This window comes from Acinonyx jubatus, chromosome C2, assembly GCF_027475565.1.
Source record: "Acinonyx jubatus isolate Ajub_Pintada_27869175 chromosome C2, VMU_Ajub_asm_v1.0, whole genome shotgun sequence".
Taxonomy (NCBI): domain Eukaryota; kingdom Metazoa; phylum Chordata; class Mammalia; order Carnivora; family Felidae; genus Acinonyx; species Acinonyx jubatus.
The window spans coordinates 32,565,351-32,582,623 of record NC_069384.1 but is presented as its reverse complement, the minus strand read 5'-3'; the positions used below and the strand labels follow the sequence as shown (position 1 = coordinate 32,582,623).

Genomic DNA, 17,273 nt, shown 5'->3' with positions numbered 1-17,273 from the left:
ATGTTCTTTTAAAACCCTTTGTATTTTCAAAGCCACTCTACACAGACAATTAAAAGCAAATATGAAATGATAGATCACATGACAGGAGTTTAAATGTGAGGGTCCCCACCCCCCTCGGTTAAACATCGCAGCAGGCATTACAATACCAGAGGTAACGAATCAATTAAATCCATTTTTCCCTCCGCGCCTCCAAAGCTGCGTGCGTAGTGTTGCTGTGTACTTTCGAGCCGGATGCAGTAGGACCCAGGGGCCTCCGCAGCCACCAATAGAAGCGCACACTTGGACCTATTTGCATGCTATGCCGTGTGCTCTGCGCATTAATAGTAATACAGATAACGGGTTTCAAAGAATTCTCTACTGAAGAAGGATTGGATTTTTCCAGGGTGCTGATACCGAGAAGAAACCCGACTTCACTCTCCCCCTAATTTCCCCACTCTCACATTAAAAAGTCCCAGGCAGCTTTTGCTCGCTTTAAACTCGGGAAGGTCTCCGTGCACGGCAAAGTTGGAGGGCTGCGCCTGCACCGCGGAGCAGCTAGATTTCTGAACAGAGTCTTATCGAAGGGTGAGTCTCCCGAATGATTGCAAAGGAAGTGACAGCCGGCTTTAGAATTGGCAAAAGGGACACACTCGGTTTTCCACCGGTGGTTGCTGGAGTGCAGAATGGGTGCGGACAGGACTGTGCAGTTTGTCCAGAAATTGTGACTGGTGCACTAGGGTATTTGGGGGGTGGAATCAAAAACCTTCAGGCTAAATCGGAAATTGCAGCCGAACGCTCGGGCGGGATTCAACAAGTTTCCCTGCAGGGGTGCGATGTTTGCTTTGCTTTGTTTTGTTGTTTTTCCTTGCAAGTTGTTCTGAGTGTCCGTTCCGGGTGGGCTATCCCTGCTTCACAAAGAAGTTTCGGGATTTGTGTCTGGTGTGTGTGGCTGGGTTACCCCTTGTTTGAGGAGGTTCTTTGCCGCATTTGGGCTTCCTGTGGACGCTCAGGGGAACTGCTTCCAAGGATGCGCGGAGCATCAGGGGCCTGCGGGGCTGGTGCTGGGCAACTTCGCCGCAGAATCTCGGTGTCTCTGAACGTACTGTGGTTATAAATGTGGACTGAGGCGCAGAAACCAGCAGCTCCAAGGCCACCTGAGCTTCCAAACTTTGAATGCATTCTCTAACAAAGATGAGAACGAGGGCTTGAAAACACGCGTTACTGGATGAATTCTGATGAACTCTTACTGATATGTAGGCAGTGAAGTCTTTCAGGACCTGCGTTTCCAACCTGCAGCTTTTGCCCGGACGTGTAGTACTGATCAGGAGAAGGGTGGCGGTTTACAGCTAAGACGGGGGGACTTTATCTTGAGGGAGAGAGGAAGAGAGAGAGGATGGATGAATGAACAAGGTGCGTCCCATTTTTCACACACAAAAACCACACGCGTGGGACGTGCCAGGAAGCGCTCCAGTTGGTGGCGTTTAGCTGGAAAACGTATTGCAGGGAGGTCCAGACGCCTCTGCATTATTGATGAAGCGCTGTGCCCTTCTGGGGGCCCTTCTCGCTCCTTCTCCCTGCCCCCTCTTCCCCTCCGCGCTCCGCCTGCCCGGGGCTCGGGTTGGCGCTGGCGCAGCGGCTCGCTCGGCTCAGCCCCGCAGCGCTGCGGACACAAAGGGGAGAGGCGGGCAGAGCCCCGCGGGCGGGCGGAGCGGGGAGCGCGGCGTGGCAGTCCCGCTGCCGCAGCCCCTGCTGCGGCTCGGCGGAGGCTGCAGCGCTGCGGAGGCTGCTGGCGTCCCGCGGCCCCGCGCCCCGACATCCCCAGGGCCCCGCGCAGGAAGCGCACCCAGGGCCGCAGAGGTCCCAGGTTATGCCTTGAGGGGCCGCTGAGCGGCCGGCGGACAGTGGGGTGGGGAGACGGAACGCTGAGGCTTCCGATTCTGGACTTGGTTCAGAGCTGCTCCCGCCACCCAAAGACGCCTGGGGTGCACCCCAAACGTCCTAGAGCACCTGCACTCCAAAGGGGAAGGAGACGCGGAGGAAAGAAGGGAAGCGCTGATGAGGCTGCAAGAGAATGGCAGCAAGTGATTTGGAGCAATTCTGGTCATCAGCCAGGCTTTTCTTGGCGCTTTAAAGTGGGCTGCTTTAGATGCGGCTTTTGAAATACGCTTCCATGGCCTCTTCGGTGGCTCCGAAGGGGCAGGCTTCTAGACGCAGGAGCTCACTGGAGACTCCTTCTATAGATGAAGGAAGGAGACTGCAGGGCAGGGGCCTTCATTTCGCAGTGTCATTTAACCCTGACCTCAGCACCTCCCACCCTTTCACGCCCTCACCGGGGAGTGCCCAGACCTTGCTAACTCCTCTGGGTCATCTGCCTGTTCCTTTTTAAGTGATTTTATCAGGCTGTGTGTTACAAAGGCCTGTGAAGAAATGGTTTGTGTATTTCAAGTAGAGGTGGGGGATTGTGTAATTTGGAGGTGGATCAAATCCCCCGAGCATTTGGAGGAAGGGGCAGAGATAAAGGATTCTACGGAATGGCCCACAGGGGGTGTTGGCTGCTTGAAGGGGAACTTTCAGAGGAAATACACTTCTTTGAGCACATGTTGGGGTGGGGGAGGGCAATATCATTGCATTCTTTCCCCCACTTTCCATCTGTCCTCTGCATTATGGTTGTTTGGGAACTAGGGGTGTGATACTGAATAGAAAATACTTTGAGAATCTGTTTATTAGGAGGCCAAATAGAAGTGTGGAAGCTAGGCTTTCAAGCCCAAACCTGTATGCTCCTCAGACGTATTATTTTGAGAGACTCAGTTTCCCACTCCAAGACCTACATCCCTTCTCTATTTTTTGAAAGCTTTTTTAAAGGCATGCAGCATGTTGGTTTCATTAAAGGGATTTATTAAAGGGTAAGTGGGTGTTCTGTCAACTCCTCCCTTTTCTTCCAAAGAAGGGGGCGGGGGGAATACCTATCAAAAACAACAGCAGCAACTGAGAACAAATACGGAGTTGTTCCGAGGACTTTTCTGTGTCTTAGTAATCTACCCTCTTCCCATGGAAGGGGAGGGTAAAGCTGAGGAGTGTATAAGGAGTGAGGATATTCACCTCATATTCTTAGCATGGATTTTGGACTTCCTTTGATCCTTCTCCACATATCTTCCTGCATGCGTCTTCCAATTTAGCCCTGTGTGATCTGCAGAATTGAAACACAGTGACACAGCTCCGATCCCCCATGAAGGCTTGCTTCAGAAAATAGCTGTTAATCACATGTTTGCTGTGTTTTACGGCATACTTCCTTTAACTTCCCTTTTTTCCTTCCCCAGTCCTTGAACAGTGTTACCATCTTCTAGGTTATATCTTGCAAATGGTTAGTGATTTCTAGTGGTATAGCAGTGTGCTGGGTATGGGAGGAGGGCAGAAACTGAACAGCTGCCCCTGGAGTCCCGTAGGTTTAAAGCTGGCTTTCTCTTACTCTGTTCTGCACAGAATAAAGGAAAATATCCTGATAGCTCCCCAAAGAGAATTATATTGGTCTGTATAATTGTTTTTATTTTAAGACATAATGGAATCAATTCAGTTACAAAATAACATTGGTCAGACATGAAAGGGAGCTATAGAGTTGCTTGCAATATTTGGAAACTAATGTTGTAAGCTGTGAGATCTCACCTTTTGGTGAGATCCATCTACACTTGATATATTAGGAGCTATTTTTTATTTAAAAAAGGTTTACTATGTTACTTTCATTATGAAGGTAAATAACTCAAGACAGTGCAAGGATGTGAATTTTAAAAGAAAAAAAAAAAACGGGGCAGCAAAGCAAGCCTTTGGCAGCTTGATGAATGAGCAGGTGCAATGCACCATTTGAAATGTAACTTGAGGTGAGGTTCCATTCAATCCATGAAAGAATGAGTTCCTCCTTATCACCCAGAAAGCTCAACTGATGTATTTCTCTCTCTCTCTCATCTTTCTCTCATCTCTCTTTCTCTCTGTCTCTTTCTCTTTCAGATCTCTGAGTTCAGAAACATAATCACAACAACATATAATAGGCTAGAATTATTACCTGGTCACGTAATAATTTATCCTTGTAAACTTGCTGTTGGAGTGAGTAATATTATTGTTAATACATTCATATTTATATCTAAAATATATTACTGCTATATGGACCAGCTGTTTCTCCTAATGCTATAGGAACTAGAGGTGCTACAAGAATTTCTGCCTTATCCAAGACCATATAAGAGGAAACTGTAGACACAATATTAGGCATCTTACCTGCAATAGATATTTCATTCTATTTTCACATCATCCTTTTGAGGTAAGACTTTATTAGATATTTGTTTATTTATTTATTTTTAAAAGTAGACTTCACACCAGTGCAGAGCCCAACATGAGGCTTGAACTCATGACCCTGAGATCAAGACCTGAGCTGAGATCAAGAGTCGGATGCTTAACTGACCCAGCCACCCAGGCACCCCTAGAGATCTTTAATATATGAAAAAGCTGAAGCTCAGAGAAGTTAAGCAAAATATGCACAGCCCTTCAGCAAAAAGGGGAAGAACCACAATTGAAAACAAGTTCTTGCTCATGACAGAGTACATACTTTTCCAGTATACTGTGGAAATGTATTTTGCCCTCATATTTAAATAAGAAGTTTTATTTTTATTTTTTTTTAATTTTAGCGCTTATTTATTTTTGAGAGAGAAGAAGGGGGGGGGGGGCAGGGGCAGAGAGAAGGAGACCAAGGATCTGAAGCTCTCACAGTGCAGAGCCTAGTGAAGGGCTCAAACTCACAAACTGAAATTGTGACCTGAGCCGAAATCAAGAGTTGGCTGCTTAACTGACTGAGCCACCCAGGTGCTCTAGAAGTTTCAGTATTTTAAAATTTTGTTTCAGCGCTCACAATTGTTTAATATCTTAAATGTCCTTTTCATGTCCAAACCATTCTTTGCACCTCCCCAAGACCAATCTTCGATGAACAGTGAGTTTCCAGGGGTGTCTTTGCCAGTGAAAAACTTCTTTAGTAAGAAAGCCCGCCTCTCACCACCACCCAACTGTATCATCATCTTTGGAAGTTAGAGAAGCAGCATGAAATTTAGGATCTTCATCATCTGAAATTTGCACAAATATGGTCAAAGAGTCTTGAAGAGTACATTAGGTCACTCTGAGAGACAAATTGTACACCCCCACCTTCACATTTCTGCACACATGGCTTCTCTGATCTGTAAGTTTCTCATCTTTACTTAGCCAAATCCTGCTCATTTGTTTAGAGTGGTTCATGTTCCTCCTCCAGCATGAGTTCGAACTATTCCAACCCTTATAGTTTTTATACACCTCTGAAATTTTCAATAAATTACAGTTTCTACCATTTAGTTTGGTCTTTATTTGGAGTTAGGAGGAGTGAGCTAACATTTCTGGAGCATTCACTCTATGTCTTTTTACATAAATGATCTGCTCGATATAGTTTTCGATTTGTTCATTATGGTTCTGCATTTAGCCCTTATTGACGGCTCATGCTCTTCAGTCACCCCAGATGGTACGATGTATTTCTACAGTTTCAATAGTGAAATCCAAATTTTATATCTCTCGTCCCTGCATTGCTGCTGATCGCCACACTTGTATTTGCAAAAATCTACCCGATATGTCCACCTAGAGATGTATTGCAAAAATTTGAAAGGAAAATATAGTGAAAGAAATTATTCAAAGCTACATGTATCATTCCTCCTGCCGTGATTGCTCTCCTGAGTCATGAGTAGTCCATCTTGCATCCAGACAGAATCACCTAGGACATGTCCCTCTACCTCATCCACTACATTAAAGCTATGAATGAATACATACATATATATATAAATATATATATATTCATATATGTTCATATGAAATCCATACATATTCATATGAATATGTATATATATGTATGTGTGTGTATATATATATACATATATATGTATATATGTATACATGTATATATATGTATACATGTATATATGTATATGTATACATATGTATACATATATATGTATATATATGTATACATATATATGTATATATGTATGTATATGTATATGTATGTGTGTGTATACACACACACACACACACACACACACATATGGACATATAATGATGCTTTCATTTTTCTTGAACCTAGCCATTTTCTCCACAGACAGGCTTACCCCCAGTTCCTACCTTTTACCTCTTGGGATCAGCCTCCTATACATACAATCTCCATTTTTGCCCTACTTAAATCCACATGCATCATACCTGCAAAAGTCATCTTTCTAGAGCACAAATGATGAAGCCCAGGCTCTTTATCATGTCATTCAAGGTGCTTTAACATTTGGATTCAGAATTCCTGTCTTCAGTCTTAAGCTTTATCAGTTACTATGAAAATCTACTCACATTTTCTCAAATACTGAGGATATTTCATTTCTCTCTGCTTTTGTTTGTGAGAACTTCTTCTCATAATGGTTCTCAACTTCTTGATCCTTGAATGGTCTTCGTCAACACAAAACAAGTGTGACCCGTCTGTGAAGACCTCCATGTTAAGCAAATAGATTTAAATATGTCTGTTTCTAATTATTTCTTAATAACATCTCTGAAATTCTATTGCATTTATTTATTCATTTTAATCAAGAGACTGAATTCCTTGAAGCATTATTTTCCAAACTTTGGCTATTGAACCAAGGAAACTTCTTAATCAAGAAAAATAACACAAATACCACTCCCTGGACCTACCATCACATTTCATACATGAAAATATGTGGGGATGGCACTCTGGAATCCACATTTTAAGAAGCATTTCAGGTGTCACTAGGCACAAGGACTTTATCACAACAATTACTCCCCATCTCAGCTTGGTCAATTTGGTGCTTAATTTCGAACTTTGGGGTAAGAGCCATCAGCATAGCTTTTTAGATCTCACTGAGAAGTACGGGCTTGTCTTCTTGGATTACTGTGCTTCAAAGAAACATTTGATCACAGAGTATAGGATGTTAGATCATGTGACACATTTTCAGTGGAGCAAGAGGCTCCTGCATCAGAAAGGCATACTTGTCAAGAGCAGAGTTTGAATAATCACCTAAAAAAGATGACCTGTAGACTTAACATGCTACTGTGCAGAGGATTTGGAACTTTCCTGACTCTGACTTTGTAATATTATGATTTGTTCACTTGGCAAAAATGGAGAAAATAGGGAAACAAATGTCTGTAAATTATCACCCAGATTAACAAAGTTTAAGCCATCTGTGCACAGATTACATCTCCTTCCAAGAGGTAACTTGTATTTTAAATTTGTTATTTTAACTTCTGATGTTACCATATATATGTACACCCCTCAATCATATACAGCAGTGTATTAAGTGAGTATATGATTTACATAAATTGTTAACATAGTATGTGCATTCTCAGGAATATCTATTTCTGTGATTTATTCAAGTCAGTGCAGGAAAACCTCATTCATTTTCCTTGCTGTATAGTATTCCATTGTATAAATCTACCACAATTAGGCATTTTGAATTTCTCTTAATAACAGTGTAGCAATGATTTTTTTAAAATTTTTTTTCAACGTTTTTATTTATTTTTGGGACAGAGAGAGACAGAGCATGAACAGGGGAGGGGCAGAGAGAGAGGGAGACACAGAATCGGAAACAGGCTCCAGGCTCCGAGCCATCAGCCCAGAGCCTGACACGGGGCTCGAACTCACGGACCGTGAGATCGTGACCTGGCTGAAGTCAGACGCTTAACCGACTGCGCCACCCAGGCGCCCCGCAATGATTTTTTTTTATGTGTGTGTGGATGCATCACTGGGAACATATCCACTACTTTTTAAGGTATATGCCTAGGAGTGAAATTGTGTGATTATGTGGACTTCCCTTATTTCCTTTTTTCAGATACCGCCCAAATCCCACACAGTACTTGCAGCGTTTACAGTTTCCAAGCACATTCACAAGAGCTACTGTTCTATCTATCCTTGTCAACATTTAATACTGTCAGTTTTTTAATTTTACCAATTGAATGTTTTTAATTTTTCTTTTCTGATTGTATGTGCCATGAATATCTTTTCATTGAGAATTCAGGTTTCCTGTACTGTCAATTGCTTAAAAATATATTTCACCTAGTTTTTTTAATGAGACATTTACCTTTTTTCTTATAGATTTATAGAAATTCTTTATATACCCTATATCCTAACTCATTTTGGTATATACATTGAAAGATTTTCCCTAGGCTGCATCTTCTTATCTTTCCTATTTTGTTTTAGTGTTTCTTTTTTTTTTAAGTATATTTTGATTCCTTAAAAGTTGTAAAACTTTTTTATACAAGGTTTTCTCTTTTTCATGTCTTGTTTTAGAAACCGTTCCTCATGGTGAATTCATAAAAGATTCTCATGTATATTTTAAGTTTTTATATTTTGCTTTTCATATTCAGTTCTTTGATCTACCTAGAACTGATTTTAGTGTTCATGTGCTGAGAAATATGATTGTCACATATAAATATTCCATACATGTTTGGATTGCTTTTTTGCCTCTAAGGCTACTTGGCATCTGCCCTCATTTGAAACACATTTTTCTGGTCATTGTCTGCCAGGTTGGGATGTGGACCATTATCTCACTGAACCATCACAATGTTAATGAACCAGAGTGAAAAGCATTAATTAAGATTTCAACCCCAATAGGTTTATATTCAGTTAGAATTAAAGAGCAGTGCTTTTTATGACAAACTGTATAATCTCTTTAAATGGTTTGTGAATTGTTCATGCGTAATGAGTCCTTTAGCCATGCCTAGCAGAATTTACTTCAGTTGAAATTCTTTACAGAGAATTTTAATGAATATCCCAGAGACACACTTTCCTTATTTATAAGACTCTAGCAAAGTAGATCAAAGGAAGAATCATCACTCACTCTAAGAATGAAGCATGATTGACCACTTGACAGGTGAATTATAACCCAGAGGAGGAACAACATTTTAGCACAACAACCAGTAGCTTCACAATCAGTAGCTTCTGATCAACGCATATCCCTCAAATAAGCACTCCAAAATTTTAATACAATTGCAAAAAGGTTAGAAAGAAAATTACTGCAGTGCACTGTTCATATTATATTACATTTTATCCTGGAAAGCCACTTCACCTGTTTATATATAGTCATGGACAGTTTCTGTAAAAATATGCTTTTTATTATATAGTGAACAACAAACAAGCATGGTTGGCATAAGCCAAGTCTTGGATTATTTAAATATTGGGTATTAATTTAGAAGAGTTTAAGAATGGTCTGGTTTGGCAAATGAAAGTATCTTTTATTTTTCTCCCAATATTTTATTTAAATTCAAGTTAGTTAACATATAGTGTAGCATTCAGGAGTAGGTTTTAGTGGATTCATCACTTACGTATAACAAACACACAGTGCTCATCCCGACAAGTGGCCTCCTTAATGCCCATCACCCATTTAGCCTGATTGCCACCCGCCTCCCCTCTAGCAACCCTCTCAGTTTGTTCTCTAGAGTTAAGAATCTTTTATGATTTGCCTCCCTCTCTGTTTTTGCCGTATTTTATTTTTCCTTCCCTTCCCCTATGTTCATCTGTTCTGTTTCTTAAATTCTACATATGAGTGAAATGATATGGTATTTGTCTTTTTCTGACTTATTTCGCTTAGCATAATACACTCTAGTTCCATCCGTGTTGTTGCTACAGTTCATTCTTTTCTTTTAATTTTTTTTGAAAGTTTGTTTATTTTTGAGAGAGAGAGACAGAGCACGAGCAGGGGAGGGGCAGGAGAGAGGGAGACGCAGAATCCAAAGCAGGCTCCAGGCTCCGAGCTGTCAGGACAGAACCCGACGCGGGACTCGAACTCACGAATTGAGAGATCATGACCCAAGCCAAAGCCAGACACCCAACGGACTGAGCCACCCAGGCACCCCTGGAGTTCATTCTTTTTGATGGCTGAGTAATATCCCATTATGTGTGTGTGTGTGTGTGTGTGTGTGTGTGTGTGTGTGTGTGTATGTATATATATACACCACATCTTCTTTATCCATTCATCAGTCGATGGACATTTAGGCTCTTTCCATAATTTGGCTGTTTTTGGTAATGCTGCCAGAAACATTGGGGTGCATGTGCCCCTTCTCATCAGTATTTTTCTATCCTTTGGATAAATACTTAGTAGTGGGGTTGTAGGGTAGTTCTGTTTTTAACTTTTTAAGGAAGCTCCATTCAAATGAAAGAATGTTCTATTTATAATCTTTTCTGGAAAAAAAAAGTAAAAATTTTGAAGAAAAACCTCTGTACCAAATACAAATGACACCCAGGCTTTAATTCCAATTCCTTACAATTAATGCTTTTTGTCATAACTTGGATCAAGGAAAGGAACGATCTTAAAAAAGGACAAACTCCCTGTGTACCTTTTCTTACCCACTCCTTTTACTGTCACTTTATTTGCTTTCCAGCCGGATTTTTCAGCACACTGACCTTCACACTCAGATTTTGGCCTGCTGCTCTAACTTCTTTCCATTTTCTCTCACTTCTCTCTTAGACATAGTGTCTCTTTCATGATACCACACACCTCACCATCCTTCAACAACCACTTTGTTTCCAACTAATTACCTTTTTTGTTCTGTCTTAAAATATCGTCCTCCTTCTCTCTCTAGTGAAGTCATATTCATCCTTCAAGATCTAAATTGTTACCTCATTTTTGAGGCATTTCCTAATTTTCCCTCTAGAAGCACATCTCTCTTCCATTTCTGTTTTAGTAAAACTTAGCACTCAGTCAGTTTTAATGACCAGCTTAACTGGTGATGATGATGAAAAATTTCTCAGTGTATCTGTCTAAACCTGCGATCACAGTATCATTTAATATATTCCCTATGCTGTGTCTTTTAATCTTGTGACATATTCAGTTTAAATGGTCACATTTTATATAGGCAATAGCCACATTTGGCTGATGGTTAACACATTGGATCGAGCAGATATAGAATAGTCCATTGTCTCAGAAACTTATGTTAGACAGTGTTGGGAGGAATAAACTCATGGTAACATTTGGAATGAATGAATGAATGAATGAATGAATGGAGACACAAATAGTTTTTGATTTTCAATGGACACCTGTCACTGAATTGCATTATAGATCATGATCACGTTGGTGAAGATAATTTTGCAACCTTACGGATTTTAGTATTTTGTGGAAAGAAACAGATGATCTCAGCCTGGCCAAGAAGGTAATGACACTATGAAGCACCAAAGAAACCAAAGGGAGAGTTAAAGTTATTCTTTGATGATTTCCTTACATACTTACTCAAAACTTATTTGCCTGAGATAGCAGTACAAGAAACACCATCTTTAAGACACAGGCATAGAGGGGTGCCTGGGTGGTTCAGTCAGTTAAGTGTCCAACTTCAGCTCAGGTCATGATCTTGGAGTTTGCGAGTTTGAGCCCCGCTTTGGGCTCTGTGCTGATAGATCAGAGCCTGGATCCTGCTTCGGATTCTGTGTCTCCCTCTCTCTCTGCCCCTCCCCTGCTCCTGCTCTGTCTCTCTCTGTCTCAAAAATAAATAAAACATTAAAAAAAATTTAAAAAAGTGGGAGAGAGCCAAAGCATAAGAGACTCTTAAAAACTGAGAACAAACTGAGGGTTGATGGGGGGTGGGAGGGAGGGGAGGGTGGGTGATGGGTATGGAGGAGGGCACCTTTTGGGATGAGCACTGGGTGTTGTATGGAAACCAATTTGACAATAAATTAAAAAAAATAAAATAAATAAATTTCAAAAAAAATTAAAAAAAAAAAGGACACAGGCATAGAAGAAAAAGGATTGAGCCAGTTTTAACAAGTCCATCTCTTGAGATTTATGTTCCTTCGCATGTGGAGGTAAATCCACTCTCTCTTTCTCAAATATCCAGTATAGTTTTATGTTAATGCCCACTAATATGGCTGTTATAAAAACAATTAGAGAATACCAAGTGTTGGCGAGGGTGTGGAAAAATTGGAACCACTGTGCACTGATGGTGGAAATATATAGGGGTGCAGCACTGAGGAAAATGGTGTGGTGGTTCCTCAAAAAGTTAGAAACAAAAAAGTTAGGAAAGTTAAACCGAATTGTCATATGATCCAGCAATTCTGCTTCTAGGTGTACGCTCTAAAAAACTGAAAGTGGAGACTGGAATAGATACTTTTTTCTTCCACGTTCATAGAAGCATTATTCACAATTGCTAAAGTTAGAAACAACCCAAATGTCCATCAATGGATAAAATGATAAGCAAAATATCGTTATACCTACAATTATTATTCAGCCTTAGAAAGGAAATTCTGATACATGTACAACATGGATCAAACTTGAAAACATCTTAAGTGACGTAAGTGTCATACGTCAAACAAAAAAGGATTAATACTGTATGATTCTACTTATATGAGGTGCCTAGAATAGTCAAATTCAGATGGACGATAAGTAGAATGGAGGTTAACAAGGCTGAGGGGAGCAGGTAATGGGGGTTATTATTTAGTGAGTGTACACTTTTAGTTGAGGATGTTTTAAGAGATCTGGAAATGGTTACTAGTGATGGTTACACAACAACGTGAATATACTTAACGTCACTAGATTGTGCACTTTTAAAAGATTAAAATAATAAATGTTATGTCATACATAGTTTACCGCATAAAAATTATTTTGACAAATATTTATTAAACCTGTTTTTGGTTGTGTATCCTCACCCCTTAGAAAAAAAGATTTATCAGGGGCATGTGGGTGGCACAGTCGGTTACGCATCTGACTTCAGCCCAGGTCATGATCCCACAGTTTGTGGGTTCGAGACCAGCGTTGGGCTCTGTGATGGCAGTTCAGAGCTTGAAGCCTGCTTCTGATTCTGTGTCTCCCTCTCTCTCTGCCCCCTACCCTCACCCCTGCCCTGCTTGTGCTCTGTCTCTCTCTCTCTCAAAAATAAATAAACATTAAAAAATTAAAAGAAAAAGATTTATCATTCCAGTGTGGCTTCTCAGTGTCCTTTAAATGTTAATTTTCAACACAACACAGTAGAATAGTCTCTCTGCCTGTTAATATTAAGAGAAAGGCAATGAGCCAAAAGAGGTTTCATGGAAAACAAACATAAATATAATGCATCTGCTCTATGGGATGTACTATATTCAACAAACACATTCAATGAAGAAAAAAACAACACCTTAGCAATGAGTACTGTGCTTCTGATTAAGACAGCTGGTGAGGTGGCTGGAGGTTTTGGAAGGAAATGACTGTATAACTGGATGCAGTGAGGTAGTTGAAAGCCCCCAGGAGGACTTGGTGTTGGGGTGATACAAAATGGCAAGAAGGCAATAAGGTGGCCTCAGCCACCTGCACATGCAGACTGCTAGATGAAAGAGTTACATGATCAAATGGGATTACTCTGTGACACAAATGTATGTGGGTATTGTGAATTGCAGATTATGGAGCATCTGCTCCTTTGCTGACTCCTTGGGGGGCAGGATATGTACAAGGAAGGGTCTTTGTATGGACGGTGAGAACACTGATTGCTCTTGGTGCTGCCGATAAAGACTGTTGCTACAGTCTCATCTGCCCCCTTTCATGTGTTCTTTCCTTAGTGTAATGACTCACCTTCTGATATAATATTGCTTTAACCCACCCTTCTATTGCCATTAAATTCTCTGGGTAAGTACAGTTTGGAGTTTTAGGATGAACTCTTTTTCATGGATGATGACCTGGCATGCTTAAAAAGTGCCCTGAAATTTACCACCCTTTGTACAGCACACAAAAATAAGGATTTTCATGTATCATGCAAAGGGCGTGAGCTGTGGATTTTTTTTTTTCCAGGAAGGTAGAACACTGGGCTGACTCTGTCCTGCTCTTTTCCTGGATGCTGTTGATTACAGGTGTTTTTCCATCAAATTAAGTCAAGCTTAGTAAGCTTGAGAGCATGGAAAGAAGATCCTGATTTTATTAGCGTATTAGAATAGTATTCCCACACTACAGGTTAATCAATCAGTTTCATTCAGACCATTGTGAGATAATTTGAAAGCATAAAAACTATATTAAAGTGGTATTAGAAAATGAGAGCTTGGACAGAGGTAGGGAAAATATCAAGAACGAATCAGTTTGGACTTTTTTTGAGAACTGTAGCTGTAGCTAACATACTAGTGAATATATTCTTTATTTTGCCTTAGTTGCTAGTGCCAAAGCAGCAAAGACATTGGAGTCATAGTTCTTTAATTTTCTTCTTCCATACTGCTCCAACCTTTCTCATTTACTGCCTTCTTTACTTATTTTTTAAGCTATTTATTTATTTATTTTTTTGAGAAAAAGAGAGAGAGAGAGAGAGAGAGAGAGAGAGAGAGAGAGAATGAGAACAGGGGAAGGATGGAGAGAGAGGGAGGGAGGGAATCCCAAACAGGCTCTGCGCTAACAGCACAGGGCAGGGCTTGATCTCATAAACCTCAAGGTCATGATCTGAGATGAAATCAGAGAGTTAGACATTTACCCAACTAAGCCACCCAGGAGCCTCCTTCTTTACTTATTTTTTGTAATTGTTTCCACTTTAGGAAAAAAAAATCTTTCAAAGGTTTCACAATTGTTCAAGTTATCCTCTGCTTTCCTCTGAAAAATTAAATTTCTTGGAATAGGATCTTTCTCTAGCCTTCCCTTGGCTGTCTCTAATTCTTCACCCCTCATCCAATTGTGGATTTGTGCAGCCCTGATCTGATCGCCTTTAGTTCCTGTAGATTTAGTGTTTGCCAAATCAATGGCCAAACTTCTGACTTCATTCTACTTCATTTTTTTATGAAATATGAAATTTACTGAATAAATTTCAAGACACCATTCTCTTCTAGACCTCCTTCATCCATTTCCCCTTTCTGCTTCTGGCCGTGCTGCTTCCTTTTCTTCCACCAGTCTCTTAAATGTTGCCTATTTACAGGTTCTGCCCATAGAACTTGCCTTTTTGTGTTCTGCACAATCTACCTCCATGATTTCCTTCACTCCCCAACTTCAAACTTATGTAGTGGAGAATAAGATGATGCTGTATGAATTATAATAATGACAATACTGATAAATGATGATATTTATAGAGCTTCCTAAGAAGCACCTTTATACTTTTTTTGCATGCAATCCTGCAAATCAATGAGGAGGCCATATCACCATGGTCTTGCAGGTGAGGAATTCACGGCTTTCACGTGCATGGTTTCCTGGCTAACTGGCAATTTTGTTCCTCCATGGCAGATGTTCTTAGCTTGGCTCCACATTAGAATCACCTGCGGAGTTTTGATTTTATTTTTGTTTTTGTTTCTCTTTAGGTTTTTTTTCAAATCCCATTGCCCTGCATCCCAAATTACTTACATCAGAATCTTGGGGTTTGTGAAACAGGCATTGAGTTTTTAAAAGGTGATTTAGGGGGTGCCTGGGTGGCTCAGTCTGTTGAGCATCAGACTCTTGGTCATCAGTGCAGGTCATGATCTCACAGGTTCATGGGATCAAGCCCCGTATTGGGCTCTGCATGCTGGTAGTGTGGAGCCTGCTTGGGACTTTTTCTCTGCCTTCCTCCCTCTCTCTCTCATAAATAAACTTTAAAAAATAAAAAAAAATTAAAAAAAGTGATTTTGATGATTTTAAAGGGCAGCAATAGTGAGAACCACTGCTTTATGGTAAATATTTTGATGATATTCGAATGTATGGCTCTGGCACAAATCTGAATTCCGAGATTTACACTTATATTGCCCAGGGTTTACCGCATCTCCTCATTTGTCTGTCCTCATTCTCACTCTACTGCAGGACTTCTCATATTCCAAATGAACTCCCCATCATCTGATCACCACCCAAATAATTGTTCTTTAGATCTTCAGTATTATTCACCTCTTCCCACCTCATACTGCCCTAGGTCTTTTTTTTTTTTTTTCAAGTTTATCTATTTTGAGAGTGAATGGGTGGAGGGGCAGAGAGTAAGGGAGAGGGAGAGAGAATCCCAAGCAGGCTCTATGCTGTCAGCGCAGAGCCTGACTTGTGGATGGAACTCATGAACCGTGAGATCATGACCTGAGCTGAAATCAAGAGTTGGATGCTTAACTGACTGAGCCACCCAGGCGCCCCTAGGTCTTTTGAGTGAAATCGGTGGAGCTGCCTCTCGCATTGGGATTTCTCTCCTTATATTTGGGAATGGCTAATTTTTTAAAATTGTGTTAGAAATATCTTTCCAATTTTCCCTCTTGTTTTCATTACCTCTGTAAGTAAAGTTACTTAGGCTCTCCTCATCCATGTGGAATTTTGTATTGGACTCCTTATTTGTTTTCCATAACTTTTAGTCTCTCCTTGATTAATTTTTCCTTATTTAATGCTCTCAGTGTTACCTTTCTAATATGCCAATCAGTTGTGCCATTCTTTGATTAAAAACTTCTGTACATTGCCTATATAATACAGTGTAAGCAACTTAATGAAATTTATAACCCCTTTCACCATCTGGACACACCTCTCTCCCTCCTCTTCCCTTTGACCAGAATACCCTCACTTCTAAAGCCCTTTCTATGCTCTCATGGCATCTTTACTTTGACTTTTTAAAAAGAGACATGCCACAATTACCAAACACCTGTTTTCCTCATTAGTTTGCCAGGAGGAAAAGATGGGTATCTGTATTTCAGCGTTTCCGCAGTTGGTAAGAGTGCTTTGTGTAGAGGAGTTATTCAAAAGACATGTGTTGAATGTATATGTGAAGGGCTGTAGGTTGTATGACACATCTCTGTCATTTCACACAGTTTTCTCTCTGAATGGAATCACAAAATGCTCTCTCTTTTTAACCTGGTAAACTCATCTGAATGTGATATATATATATATATATATATATATATATATATATATATATATATATATATAATTGATAATTTCTGGACTTCACCAGACAGAAATAATAGCTTTCTCCTTTTTGGCATTACAATGTATTATTCCTATGACTCTAAAAGGAGTTATCTCAAATAGCTCTGCATCATCTTGTTTCCCATCTAAACTAAGAACACTGAAGAACTCTGTGTGTGTGTGTGTGTGTGTGTGTGTGTGTGCGCGCGCGCGTGTGTGTGTGTTTTAAGTAGGCTTCATGCTTAGCATGGAGCCCAGTGCAGGGCTCAAACTCTTGACACTGAGATGATCAAGACTTGAGTTGAGATCAAGAGGTGGATGTTTAACCGAGTGAGTCACCCAGGCGTACTTGTCAGCTCTGCACATATGATAGTGCTTTGCACACAGTTGAAACTTAAATTCATACCTTTGATGAATGGATGGCTGTTTTTATGTATTATTGAGTGTATTCAAGGACTCCAGCTAGTGGTATTCCAGCTGCTA

At 40.4% G+C, this 17,273-nt stretch overlaps 1 protein-coding gene across 4 annotated transcripts in view; it reads left to right on the top strand.

The window, feature by feature from the left end:
• Nucleotides 1-287: 287 nt before the first annotated feature.
• The window catches only part of ROBO1 (roundabout guidance receptor 1), a 1,120,365-nt gene continuing 1,103,379 nt past the window's right edge, over nt 288-17,273 (top strand). For 2 of the 4 annotated variants that reach the window (XM_053220691.1, XM_027077557.2), the window contains exon 1: nt 288-564. The gene's annotated coding sequence lies outside the window, so the exon portion shown is untranslated. The remainder of the gene's footprint in view (nt 565-17,273) is intronic. The other 2 variants (XM_053220692.1, XM_053220689.1) reach the window with 1 other exon arrangement.